Source organism: Montipora capricornis, chromosome 10 (genome assembly GCF_036669925.1).
Source record: "Montipora capricornis isolate CH-2021 chromosome 10, ASM3666992v2, whole genome shotgun sequence".
Classification (NCBI taxonomy): domain Eukaryota; kingdom Metazoa; phylum Cnidaria; class Anthozoa; order Scleractinia; family Acroporidae; genus Montipora; species Montipora capricornis.
This window is the reverse complement of record NC_090892.1, coordinates 60056373-60070484: the sequence shown is the minus strand read 5'-3', so window position 1 is coordinate 60070484 and position 14112 is coordinate 60056373.

Here is a 14112-nt window from a genome sequence, read left to right as displayed (position 1 = left end):
TCTTCTATTTTAGAGTTATTTTAAAAAGACTGAGGGGCTTCGGGGCTTCTAAAATCTCTAAACGTTCTACAGTTCTAGAATATCCATGGTCCATGTTGTGAGTATAAGATTTCTAAAGCTCTACAATATGTAAGGTTTTTTGGGGTTTCTAAAATCTCTAAAATCTCTAAAGTTCTAGAATATAAAACGATCGCTAGCTCTTCTAACTAGAACAGTTCTAGAATGCTGTAGAACTTTCTAATGTCAAGACCTGCACTATTATGATCCATTTATTTTTTCAGTTGCCGCGTCGCTTGGTACACCTAAGTCAGGAATATGATCTTCATATGACAGAAATGTTGTTGGATATTAAACACAAAGGTTTGAAATCACAAAGCAGCAGCCACCAGGAATCAGAAGGTTTATGCATCGATAATATGTGCTGATAGAAATAACTTTTACGAAATGATTCGCGGAGGCGAAAAGAAAAAGAAAAAAAGAAAGAGGAAATTCACCACTCACCTCTTTTAAACTTCTGCACACTGAGTGGAATATAACGCTTTTTAGTGAGCCTTTCCTCGGGGCAGCTAGCAAATGAGCCCACTTAAGATTGAGAAGGTGCAGCGGAATGTATTTTATTGTCCACGTTGAGGTGAGTCATGTAGCAGCTCTCGTAACGTATAATGTGATTGGCTGGCTACCCTAGCCAAAGATAAAACACCAAACAATGGACCTTTTTTACCGATACGGCGGCCATTTTGATTTCTATTGTTTCGAATAGCTATTATGGGATACCCAGGGGGCAAATACGATACATATTAATTTGCCCCCTGGGCATCCCATAATAGCTATTCGAAACAATAGAAATCAAAATGGCCGCAGTATCGGTAAAAAGGTCTATTGAAACAATGACTTAGACTTAAAAACAATAGAAGCTGCTTACAAATTACCTCGGTAAAAAAACAGTTCACCTTTTTATGAACTTTTGCACATATGAGCAGGCCGTGTGCGGGTAGTTGCCGCTCAATTTCCAACAGAAAATCAGGAAAATTTTGATCATGACTATGAAAGAGAAAGCTTCAATTAAAGTCGAAATCGAAATCATTTCCGGTTTCTCCATTTGCCATTTTAATAACCTTAAAGCCCGGTTCCCACTTGTGCGATAAGCAGCAGCATGAGTGTTATGCAACGTTCTCACAGTGAAATTTTGGCATAAGCAAGAGCAGTATCTAATAAGATTCAAGATGGCGTGCGAATCGTCGCCCTTGTGCTTTTGTTTAATTCACGCTGGTTCCCACTTGTTAAATAAGCACAAGCACAGGAAAATTTCCTTTTCTCGTGCTTGTGCTCAAGCTTGATTTTATGCTTATTTTACGCCCGTTCACACACGATTTTTCTTAAGCTTATGCTTGTGCTCGTGCTTATGGCACAAGTGTGAACCAGGCTTAACTACGCATCGATTGCGCTGATCAAAATTCCTAATAATTTGAACATTATTTTCGACTACATTTAAATTGTCAACCAGCTGAGTGGTTAGAATGATTTTCGTACAGGTCCCTACTTCATTATGCATGCAGAATAAATTAATTATTCATTCGCGCTATTGTTTCGTAGAACAATACGTATACCCAAGAGAACCGAATATATACATGGTAATTTGTACTTACAGGATGAATAAAAACGGATCTCATTTTTTCTCTCCCTCCCTCTGTCTCTTCTTTCCCTTCATCGCCCACACCGTTACTCGTTTTTGTCCCAGCTTTCCTCTTTCTATCCCTTCGTCTTGTTCTTATTTCCAGACCCCGCGCGGCTTTTTCTGCCATTTTATCCCATGATATGTCACTCGCAGCTTGTCTTGAACTCCGACCCACTGTAAACCTCTGGATTAGCTTGTTGCTAATTCACACCTTGAAAATGATATTTATTTTAAATTCTGGCTGACTATTTACATAACAATGACACGTGCCGCGCCGAGCACCTACAATCGAACTTACACTTGTAGGTTACCGTTAAGAGATCCCTGTTTTACTACTCTTGAAACAACCCCTCCCTTTAATAATGCTAACCGTAGCCCTAATTACGACTAAAGGCACTGTTTAGGCTTAAGGTTAGTCCCTGTGATAGGTTTAGGTTTTCCAGTATTGCTGTGAACTGTGACCTGCTTTTCCTTCATGCCCGGTGCGTGCGGCACACTTACACGTTCACTGCGTGGAAGAGTATACCACGCTTAAAGTCTGATTGGTGCATCTTTCAAGGGAAACTTTCATACACGAGTTCATTGCAATTAAAATCGTTTCATGTTTCCCTTCTTTCGAAGCAAACTTGTGTCTTCGTAATAATCAAGATGGCTACCGACGTAAAAGCGTCACGGCAATGGGAGATTTGATCATTTGGAAACTTGTCCCTGCTTTATAGCCTTTCCATAGTTGTGCATAGAGTGGTGCAAAGAAAACAATTTCGTCTTCCGTGTCCAAAACCTGTGTGAAAACGCAGTCAGTTGGCAAAGACAAAGTGCCGCATCGGGAGATAGATCGGTTTCGCGATACTCAAGAAAAAACTGCAATGGATAGCCTTCAATCCGCCAGAACACATATTAATTTTCTGACCGCAAACATTCCTTGAAAAAATATTAGCCCTAGCTACCTGTGGCCGGAAAGTTTACAACTGCCTACAAGACAAGGGCTAACATCATCTCACAGTTAACGATCGCCTAAACTTCGTCGACCCAGACAAACGAGCCCACAGCAGGGCATTGGAGAGACATGATGGGGAGTGAAACGAACGGCCTCGTACGGGAACATCCATGGATCTCTGCCAAAGCTTTTTACTTGTAAGTATCATTGAGCATATTGCCGATCTCTACAAAGAGCGATAAATCGCAGAATCCCACTAAATACACCGTTCGTGATCCTGAATACAGGAAAGGAAGAAAATATACACTTTGCAGTGTCTCGGCGAATTTTTAAGCAGACAGGAAGAACAATTTCACGTTAAAAAGAGCAGGTAGCCATTAAATTTCTTATGACAGTACTTTTATTTGGTTTGTTTGTTATGTTTGCGAATCTGAACCCTATTACAATGATTGCTTGAAACTCCACTTCTTGCGCTTATTCTAAAACTGAAAAATGTTCGATTTTCCGTATTTCCGTATTTTAAGTCCATATGGACTTAAAAAAAAAACCTCTAAAAAGAAAGAACAAAGCGCCACAGTCCCAAAGGACGTCTATTGTTATCGCTATTGTTTTCTTGAAACAAAGGAGTGTATGCATAATGAAGTAGGGACCTGTGCGGAAATCTTGCCGAGTGGTTTTCTAAGAAGATAAAGCAACCGCAGAATCAACTGGCCACTATTGTCTTCTTGTTGTGGCGTCGTTTGAATCTAACGGCTAGACAGATAACAATGCACAGTGTTCACAGACAAATATACATTGGCCTGGCCATGGCATTCTGAAGTTTAGCAACATAATTATGTCTTAAAAGCCCACTAAAGTTTGTCATACTCCTGGCCAACGTTTTCAAATTTTAAGAAATGTACAGCCTATACCTTGAGCTTGCGGGAGTCTTGAGCGGATGGTTTTACATGTAGTTTAACAACGTATCCAGGCTCGGTAGCATCCTGGGAGAGAATTAAAGATACAACGTGCGCACATCTCCATTATTTTCCTTTGAGAAGCACCAGTTCCTCCAGATGCCGTCCTTTCCAACATTTGTGCGTCTTTTCTCGACAATGTCGAAAGGTGGATACGGTTACGGTGACTGCTAAACACCACAATGGCTAGTTATGGGATACGTTGATACCACTGTATCGATGAATGACATCAAAATCCCATCACTCTCACTGTTTTACAAAGTGTTGCACGAACAATGACTTCTGAAATCTCACACTTCCGACTCTTATTTTTTCAAACTTCGTTGTTCTTTCGAAACGAACAGAGAAGAACAGAACGATGGATGATTCCTCAGTTGCAGAAGAGCCTTTTCGTCATCGTTCATTTCAACTGTTGCTGAAAAGCTCTTGATATCTGCATCAATGTATGACGAATTTTCTGAAAGTGGAGAGAATATCAGCATAGAATCAGTCGCCGGATAGATCATTGCTGACTTCTGGGGACAGCTCTCGAAAACGAGTATAACGAGCACGTCAAAAACATCGAGGACGATATCGTTAAAATCGAGGACAACGAGCACGTCAAAAATGACGTGCACGTTATCGTTAAATTCGAGTACAACGAGCACGTTAAAATAAACGTCCTCGTTCTATCGATTCAATCGTACAACAAGCTGGTTGTCACGATCTTTCGAAACATCGCGCTCGTTGTCAACAACGCACTCGTTTTCATCGTTTCTTAACGATATACGATAGTGTTGATCGTGATGATCATCGGATCGTGTTGGCGATCGTGTCGATCGAAGATCGTAGTATCCTCGAAAACATCAATTGATTGGTATTTATTATTTTCTGATTTATTTCCTACAATTGTGGCTAGGAGGCCCTAAACGCATCAAATGCTTAGACTTAAGGGCGGTCTCATTGCCCCACTACTCACTTTCTTCAGAAATGGCAGAAGAGAGTTCATTTGCACCCGCTGCGCGTTTAAAGGCAATTCATAGTTTTACGACAAAGTTATGCTGCTCTCTATCCCCCAACTTATCTACTTCGTTTCGGCAAGGAAAGAAATTCAACAAACAGTACTAGAGTGCTTACGGACTGCGTACGCGGCATAAAGGGTTCATTGCGTTTATTTACGGTCAATTAACGTAACGAATGAATCTGAAAACACCTTCTTTATTACTTGTTTGGTGAAAATTCAGCTGTAAAAAAGTCTCAGATTGTAGCATGCAGTATGTATGTGTATTCATAAGCAAAACTAATGAAAGGGATGAGGGACGAAAGTTACAGGTAAGAATAGACCCTTATCCAAAATGGCGGCAACGGATTTGAGCGAGTTAAAATTTACCAAATCGAAACAGCAACTTTACATTAGTAACCCTGGAAAGTTTCAGCGTATTAGGTGTTATATCAGCTGAAAAGTTGAAAAAATGAAAAACTTACAGATGTTTGTATGACTAGGGCAATAGGCATCCAAACATCTGCACATTTGTAATGTTTTAAATTACATTTTCTCAGCTGTTATTACTTTTGATGTGCCGAAACTTTGCAGGGTTACTAAAGTAAAGGTGCTTTTTTATCAGTTTTTAATTTTAACTTGATTGAATTTACCGTCGCCCCAAAAAAAAAAGATGAAAAAAATCACAACCGTTTCTTCCTTATTTGAAACTGCAATTACAACTAGAAGAAGTCAAATATTAGGACCCAAGATTTACTTGCAAACCTCTCTAGCCCCCCTCTTCCCCTCCCAACTCCCCCTCCTGTGTATCGACACCATGAATTCAGAATGACGAGAAGTACAATAATATAATACAATAATGCAAGAAAAAAGATTGTGAAATCACGGTGCTGCTACCGACGGTTGTAAAGCAGTTGGCGACAAAAACCAAACTACGTATAATTTAAAATTACCCCCCGGTAACAACACGCCTTTTCTAGAAGAACGGCTAATTTTCCGACTGAGGCTGAAAGTTATGTTTCACCTTTCTTATTTTAGCCTAAAAGGTGTTATCAGTAAAGTTGTGTGGTTTTATAAGTTCGAGTACAAACTTTTCATGCAATAAAAAAGCCACATTGCTAACGTTAAAAAAAATTTCTTTACGTATTTGGGTCATTATATATTCCTTTTGGACTACAGTTTTACATTACTTTAACCTTTATTTGTGCTAGTCTCAAAACCAAGAAGAAAATGGTCAAAATAAAGGCGCTGTAAACTGACACTCGGCATTAGCATGTTCTTGGAATTAGTGTTCTCACAATTTTGATCAACATCAGCCTCAACTTTTATAGACCGAAATCGTGAATGGCCGCCAAAAAACATTCTTTATTTAAGTGCTAATTACACTCACACGCCTCGTTTGAATGGATCAAATACAAAAGAAATGTTGTTTGAGAGCGACGCTGGTGATTCTAATTGGCACCTGACGTTTTTTGTTTCCCAACAATAAGAATTAAGAAGATGTAGCAACGTTTCGTCTTTGTTGTCTAATGCCAAGGCCAAACCCTATTCCAATCTACATTAAACTGGGGGGTTGTTATAATATTGTGAAAGAACTTGAAGAAAATTGTTAAAAACGTCGTCCTCTCCTCTCCAATCTCGCCACATATGCTCATTGAGAAATTATTGCAAATCGTAGTACCTTACGCCCTTTCTCATTTTTGCTTTGTATTTCAATCTGGCCCAAGCTGATTCAACTTCCTGTGTATGCACGCTATATTAGTAAGCCCTTTTTAAGGCCCTGTTTACAAGCAGGTAGGGTAACCCTACCCTCACTCCCTGTAAACAAGGCCTAAGGCTTAAGGCCCTGCTTACAAGGAGGGAGGTTACCCCTACTGCTCGGGTTACCGAAGTAGAAGGGCCAAAGATAGCTCGGATTTACTTGCAAAATTTGACAGGTAAGGTTATCCTATCACCGCGACAACTATCTGCAGCCCATGATGACCTTTTGTTGTCAGCATATAGAGGGTCTGGAAACCAGCAAAAAATTGTCCCAGGTAGTCGAGTTGTCCCTAGCAGAGCGTTTACAAGACTGCATTATTGCATTATTGTATTATATTATTGTACTTCTCGTCATTCTGAATTCATGGTGTCGATACACAGGAGGGGGAGTTGGGAGGGGAAGAGGGGGGCTAGATAGGTTTGCAGGTAAATCTTGGGTCCTAATATTTGATTTTTTCTAGTTGTAGTTGCAGTTTCAAATAAGGAAGAAACGGTTGTGATTTTTTTTCATCTTTTTTTTGGCGACGGAAAATTTAATTAAGCATATATCCCAGCCTTCCTATAAATCCTATTTTTCCTATTTATTTTATAGGATCCTATAATGAGCCAAAAACTCCTATATTTCCTATAAATACAGTTTAAGGAAAATGAAGTGTTAAATGTTTATATATATCGTAATGTTAACCCTTTAAGCCCCAATATCCACTTAGAAATTCTCATACTAATCTTCATACATCTCCTTAAAGAATTAGTTGGGAGAGTTTGATAACAGATGAAAGCATTTTCCCTTTAGTGATCATTTTACAAACTCTCATAAGCATTGATGTTGGTCACTTTTGGGAGTTAAACTTCTCATAAGTGGCTGACCTTTTTTGGAGGTTGTAAGGGGTGGTCATGTGACTGTTGACAGTCACTGTTTACTTTTGTTTGTAAATTGTCTTATCACTGAACACATTGCAAACTAGTGTCTTAGTCTTCGAAATGATGCAAGACTCAATGAATTGTGTTTCAACCTAAGAATTTTATCTGTGAGTGGCTGACAATCCTCCTATAGAACTCCTACATTTTGTCCTAAAATCCTATAAATCTCCTATATTCCTGCTAATTTCCTCCTATTTTTCCTATAATTTTATTTGGAAAATGGCTGGGATGTATGATTAAGTCAAAGTTAAAAACTGATAAAAGAGCACCTTTACTTTAGTAACCCTGCAAAGTTTCGGCACATCAAAAGTAATAACAGCTGAGAAAATGTAATTTGAAACATTACAAATTTGCAGATGTTTGGATGCCTATTGCCCTAGTCATACAAACATCTGTAAGTTTTTCATTTTTTCAACTTTTCAGCTGATATAACACCTAATACGCTGAAACTTTCCAGAGCTACTAATGTAAAGTTGCTCTTTCTATTTCTGGTATCCATTTTTCATTCATTTTAATTTTAACTCGTTCAAATCCGTTGCCGCCATTTTGGAGAAGGGTCTATTACATCCCTTTCATTAGTTTTGCTTACGAATACACATAGATAGTGCTACAATCTGAGACTTTTTTACAGCTGAATTGTCACCAAACAAGTAACAAAGAAGGTGTTTTCAGATTCATTCGTTACGTTAATTGACCGTAAATAAACGCGATGAACCCTTTATGCCGCGTACGCCGTCCGTATACACTCCAGTACTGTTTGTTGAGTTTCTTTCCTTGCCGAAACGAAATTGGGGGATAGAGAGCAGCACAACTTTGTCGTAAAACAATTGCCTTTAAACGCGCAGCGGGTGCAAATGAACTCTCTTCTGCCATTTCTGAAGAAAGTGAGTAGTGGGGCAATGAGACCGCCCTTAAGTCTAAGCATTTGATGCGTTTAGGGCCTCCTAGCCACAATTGTAGGAAATAAATCAGAAAATAATAAATACCAATCAATTGATGTTTTCGAGGATACTACGATCTTCGATCGACATGATCTCCAACACGATTTGACGATCGACACGATCTCCGACACGATCTGATGATCATCACGATCAACACTATCGTATATCGTTAAGAAACGATGAAAACGAGTGCGTTGTTGACAACGAGCGCGATGTTTCGAAAGATCGTGACAATAGAACGAGGACGTTTATTTTAACGTGTTCGTTGTCCTCGATTTCAACGATAACGTGCACGTCATTTTTGACGTGCTCGTTGTATTGGATTTTAACGATATCGTCCTCGATGTTTTTGACGTGCTCGTTATACTCGTTTTCGAGAGCTGTCCCCAGAAGTCAGCAATGATCCTCGCGGTTGTCGCGTTGTTTGAATGTGAGCTTTTGAACACGTTCAATGGGCGAAGAACCATCCTGGCTCGATCGCGCACAGTGCCTCGATAGACGACTAATGCTTGGAAACTTGAAGGTAACAGTTCAACTCATGCATTGTAACTACCCCTAATTTAAAGACAAAGCGTTTTTCTTAATGTTTGACGAGGGCCGGATCAATCGGATCGTTCGTCACCTCGGATCGAGCGAAAAACGGTTTTGTATTAAGCCAAAACTGTTCGACGTTTGCGCCGATTTCATTAAGGTTAGCTTAAAGATTAGGGCTAGGGTGATCGATTTCCCGAGGTCTTCTCGTTTTTGTTACGTCGATCCGAGGTGAGCGATCCAAGTAGATCCGGTGCGACTTTTGTTCCTGCCTGTTTGAAGATGATGGTAGTCTTTGCAAGAACAGATAATTTATAGTTGGACTTGGCGAAAAGTCGAGGAATTCTTCAAATGATGTGCAATACAAATGTAACTGCAAAAGTCTTGGCCAGCCTTCATCCTTGCCATGGACTAAATCATACCTTTTCAGTATTAATTTTAAAAATGGTTAGTATTTTATGCGATAAATAAAAGGAGAAATTTAAGTTATTAACATCATTAAAGTTCTACACGTAGTCACTGTTATTTTTAAGTGACCCTCAGAACATCCTATACTATTTGAGTGGCTACCAAGAGGGAAGGCTACCAGAGTTTGGTGAAAATGGTCTTGGTTTTTTTGGGCAAAGACCTGAGGGTGCTCTTATAGAGATTGATGATAGGGATGATTATTAATCAAGTTGCTGCAGTGCGGGAGGTAAATGTCATAAAATTAATATAGCATAACAGATATTACAAATTTCTTATGTTTTATTCCATTGACACCTTTATTACATCCATCCTAAAAATCACCGGTGATCCTTGCAATCTGATTAATTCTCAGCAGTGCAATTTTATCCCAAATCACACTAGGTATTTCTTGCTGTAAATCGCACCATTTCCCCAGGAACACTAAAACAAAACAACCACTCTGATTTCAAGGCTGGTTTAAGGTAACCAATCAAATTGCAGGAAAATGAATTACCAAGAAATCCATTGTGTGTTGAATTTTGCAACTTCTGTTACCAAACGTATCAATAACGTTTTGTGACTGACTAAAATGTTGTATTTGATAATAGTAATTGAACTGAGTGGAGTGCAATTTGGTCTGAAATCACATGTGTGATTTCAAAATTGAACAAGCTTGCGACACGAGTTTGATTTGAAATCACAAGTATGATCTCAGAGACCAAAATTGCATGACACAAAGTTCAATAACCACTTTATTATATCCATTTAGAAATCACACGATAATTATTTAATCGCTAAAATTCAGGATTCTAGGCAGTACTGATATTTTAGGTGGTAAGAAAAAGTTGCAAAATTTGCCACACAATGGTTTTCTTGGTCTTCATTTTCCTACAATTTGATTGGTTACTTTGAACAAGCCTTGAAAGCCAATTGTTGTTATGTTTTAGTGTTCCTATTTCATTGGCTGGGAAAATGGTTCGATTTAGAGCAAAAAATAGCGTTATTTGGGAAACAATTGCACTGCTGAGAGCCAATCAGATAGCAAGGATCACCCGTGATTTCTAAATGGATGCAATAAAGCGGTAATGGAACTGTGTGAAGTGCAATTTTGGTCTGAAACTTGTGATTGCAAATCGAACTTGCGTTGTTCGCTCGTTCGATTTTGAAATCACACGTATGATTTCAGACCAAATTGCACTCCACTCAGTTCAATTACCATTATAAACTCGCTACCCCCAGTTGACAAGTAAAATCAGCTGATGTTAGACAGAGTAGAATCACCTGGTATTAGACAGAGTAACTCTGTTAAAGGGAAAGTACAGTCTAGAGAAAGTTTCTCTAATTTAAAATTACTAAAACCTTTTTTGCAGGAATTCGAAAATAATTGCCGTTTTGTCCAGTTCCCTGTGAAAATGTGACAAGTCTGAGCATTTTGAAGTTGCCTCTTTCGTGACTTGGAGAGCGCCATCTTGGATATGACGTGTTATGACGTACCAATAGTCAACAAACATGTTCCACCTTACCAAGTTCTTTGTTCCCCGATCACTTTCTCAATGTTGTGTGACCTTTCTGCTCCAAAAAATGTAAGATGAACCATGGTAAACGGTCTTGTGGTTCATTAGCTAGTAGGCCAAGTAGGCCATAAGTGCTAGTCACTTAATACTTGTACATTCTCTGATCAATCAAACTAGGTGGTAAAAATCAGCCAGAGCAAATGTAAACAAGCAAAACCTTGAACATGCGACATAGAAATAGTTGACAAGCGTACTTTCTTTTCTTTTTCACTTTTCACTCTGTCTTCTGCGACAGCAGTCTTTGATGCTTCAGCAAACTTATTTGTTTCACCGACGAAACTTTCAGATATTGCTCAATACATATAGCAAGGCTTTTTCACAGCAACAATTACCTCTGTTGGTGTTTTACGCTTTCGAGGGGGATGAAACTAGACACTTGTCTATTAAATAAAAAAAACCAAAGACAAAAATGAAAATTTAAAGGAAAGTTTGCCTGCAAAAGTAAAACATGGGGTCTGTCATTTTGCCAAAGAGGACTTCAATCGGGATCGTCAGGTCAAAATCTCAGTCAACCAGTCCAAAATGTCATTATATTGGAGTGAGAAAACTGAATCAAGCAACGTATTGACGACTTTCGCAGTTATGCGCTTTTCCAGGCAGTAAAATAAACAACTTGAAATGTATGAAGGGGTAGTTTCTAAAGAAACTGTGGTGCTGCGTCGGTGGGGAAGTAGTATACAAAAATTTGAGCTTTTAGAATCTCTGTACGGTGGCCAATTTACATTATCAACTCCGTTGATAAAACCAAATTTTTGTAACTTGAAATGTAGTTAAATTTTGTTAGCTTTATAGACGCTACTGAAACGATTTACTCTTACTATCCGACGGACGAAAATTTCTAACAGGGATCTCGAAGAAAGTCATGGTAGACAGATTTATCCTGATTTCCAGGCGTTTATTTCACAGCAATGAGCGCGGGGTAACACTGCAAGCTCTCTTTCACTTTATAAAACTCCTGCATATAACTCACATATAAATCCCTGTTTAGAGACCACGATGTAAATCTGATGGTGGAGCCATTGTTCATACAATTTACCCTTTCAGTTTGGATTAACATTCAAGTCTACAAAGTATCGCTCTCTTCGCCTGTGTTTCCTTGTTTACATCAAGTGCATCTAGTTATCCGGAGAAATCCTTGATTCTTGCTACATCAAACTCTCGTTTGCATACACAAAAACAAAGATGGCGGATTTCAATTTAAAATTGTCCATTATTGTAGCGTTATTGTGTTTAAGCCCAAATGAGTGGTCAAGTATGGCAATGCAGGTAAAGAACTTGCGATTCAGAGAAACTTTTTGTAGGCTGTACTTTCCCTTTAATTCACACTCCCGGAAGTCAATGGCTTCAATCTAAGTATCTGATAATTGTTATTTATAATATCTACCTACCAGCTCATTGAATAATTTTCTGTTTACGTAATGATCTCTAGCACTTGGAGCTTATAGAAGGCAGCTTCCAGAGGTTTCTGAGGTAAACCAACTTTGAATTAGTGTTGCCAGGCAGCATTGTGGCAGTTGATAAGCTGGAAATTTCATTTTACCTTACTACTGAAATCGCTACGGAGCCCGCAAAGGGCCATGACAAATTATAATTATTTGACGAGTTATGTGACAAGTTATGTGACGAGTCATGCGACGAGCTACGTGATAAAATATATAACGAGTTATTTGACGAATTATGTGACGAGTTACTTGACGGGTGATGTGACGAATTATGCGACCAGTTATAGGACGAGTTATGTGACGAGATATTTGACGAGTTATGCGACGAGTTATGTGACGAGTTATGCGACGAGTTATATGACGAGTTATATGAGTTATGTGAAGAGTTATTTGCCGAGTCATGTGACGAGTATAGTGGTGGACGGGGCACAGATGGCGGCGCGTTTGGACTTGAACGTTCGTTATGAATTAATTAAGCAATGTTAAAGTGCCCCTATGATACAAAAAACCACTTCCTTTTTTCCTTCAGATTTTTAAAGTGTGTTTGCTTAACACCTGACTGGCAAAATTTTGAGCTTTGATTTTTATCCAAAACCCGCTTACTGTGAGTGTAAGTTTTGGATTTCACGGTCCGCCATTACTCACGTTCAAAACTGACCGATTGGACCTCAGACGGTTGGATCCAGGGAAAAGTGACGTCAGAGGCTCACTAGCTTAAAATTTCAGAGTGTGAACGCAGCTTATTATATATGCAAATCGTGAGTTTAAAAGTCTGAAAGCCCAAAACCCCCGTGCTGCATATTAATTCTGCGGCGTACACACGTATTGCATTCTTAAACTAGTGAGCCTTTGACGTCATTTTCTCCTCGATCCAGTTCTCTCAAGAACACAATGTTAGTAATGGCGGACCATTAAATAGGAAAATTCCAGTTAAAATAAAGAGGTGTCTTTTTGAAATCAAGGCTTAAAACGTGGGTCACTTAATGTTTTGTTAACATAGTTTTGAAATCCAAAGAAAAATATGAATTGATTTTTTGGTCACAGGGGCACTTTAAGCGATCCTTAATCGATAAGTGATCCTTTATGCTGAAAGTACACCGGAAGACACAAAAACTCCACCGTTGGTCAACGACAAGACTCCATCGGTTGGGGAAGTCATAATGCAGCTGTCAAATCCTTCCAACACCCACTGAGAGCCATCGTCATAGCGCATCTGTCATCAAAGTAATTTATGATTGAACCTCGTGCGAGTTCAATTCTGTCATTTAGTGCACAGCCAAACTGAAAGGTGTTATCGGGATCGCCGAGTGTTTGGAGGGAAGCACGAGCATATTTGTTTCCAACCCCATATTGTGTTTAAATAAAGGATCTTTGTTGTTGAAGAGTTTATCATGATGGCTTATCTTCTGTCAATAAATGCTGACCGACAACATTGTCGGCACACCACATGCCCAACATCACTTTTCAACAAACATTAGCCAAAATGGTGCAATGGTCATTCTGTGCTTTACAACAGGTGTATGGAAAAGTCATGTAAAATGCAGATCGAAGACTGAAGACCTGGGAAACAAGGACCTACCAGAAAGAATGACACATCAAGCATATGGAACGTTTTCACTCACGTGACCAGCAGCCATTTTGGATTACTGAAACAAAAGAAAGTATTTGCATAAAAATAGAGTTTACTTCCCGGAGGATTAGTTGGATACACCATCATGGCCCCCATTTATTTGTTTTGAAACATCAGCAAGGTCGCCGTGACGTCAAGTGAAAACGCTCTTTAAGTATAAAATCTCACCATTCCTGTTGTTTACAGTGGACGATGAGCGCTGTCCGGTCACCGGTCAGACACTTAGCCCGCAAGTCGTTTCGCTTACAAGTCGACTTCCTCCACAAATGTTAGGAAAACAACTTTTCCTGTGTAGACGAAATAATTTCATGGTGTAGG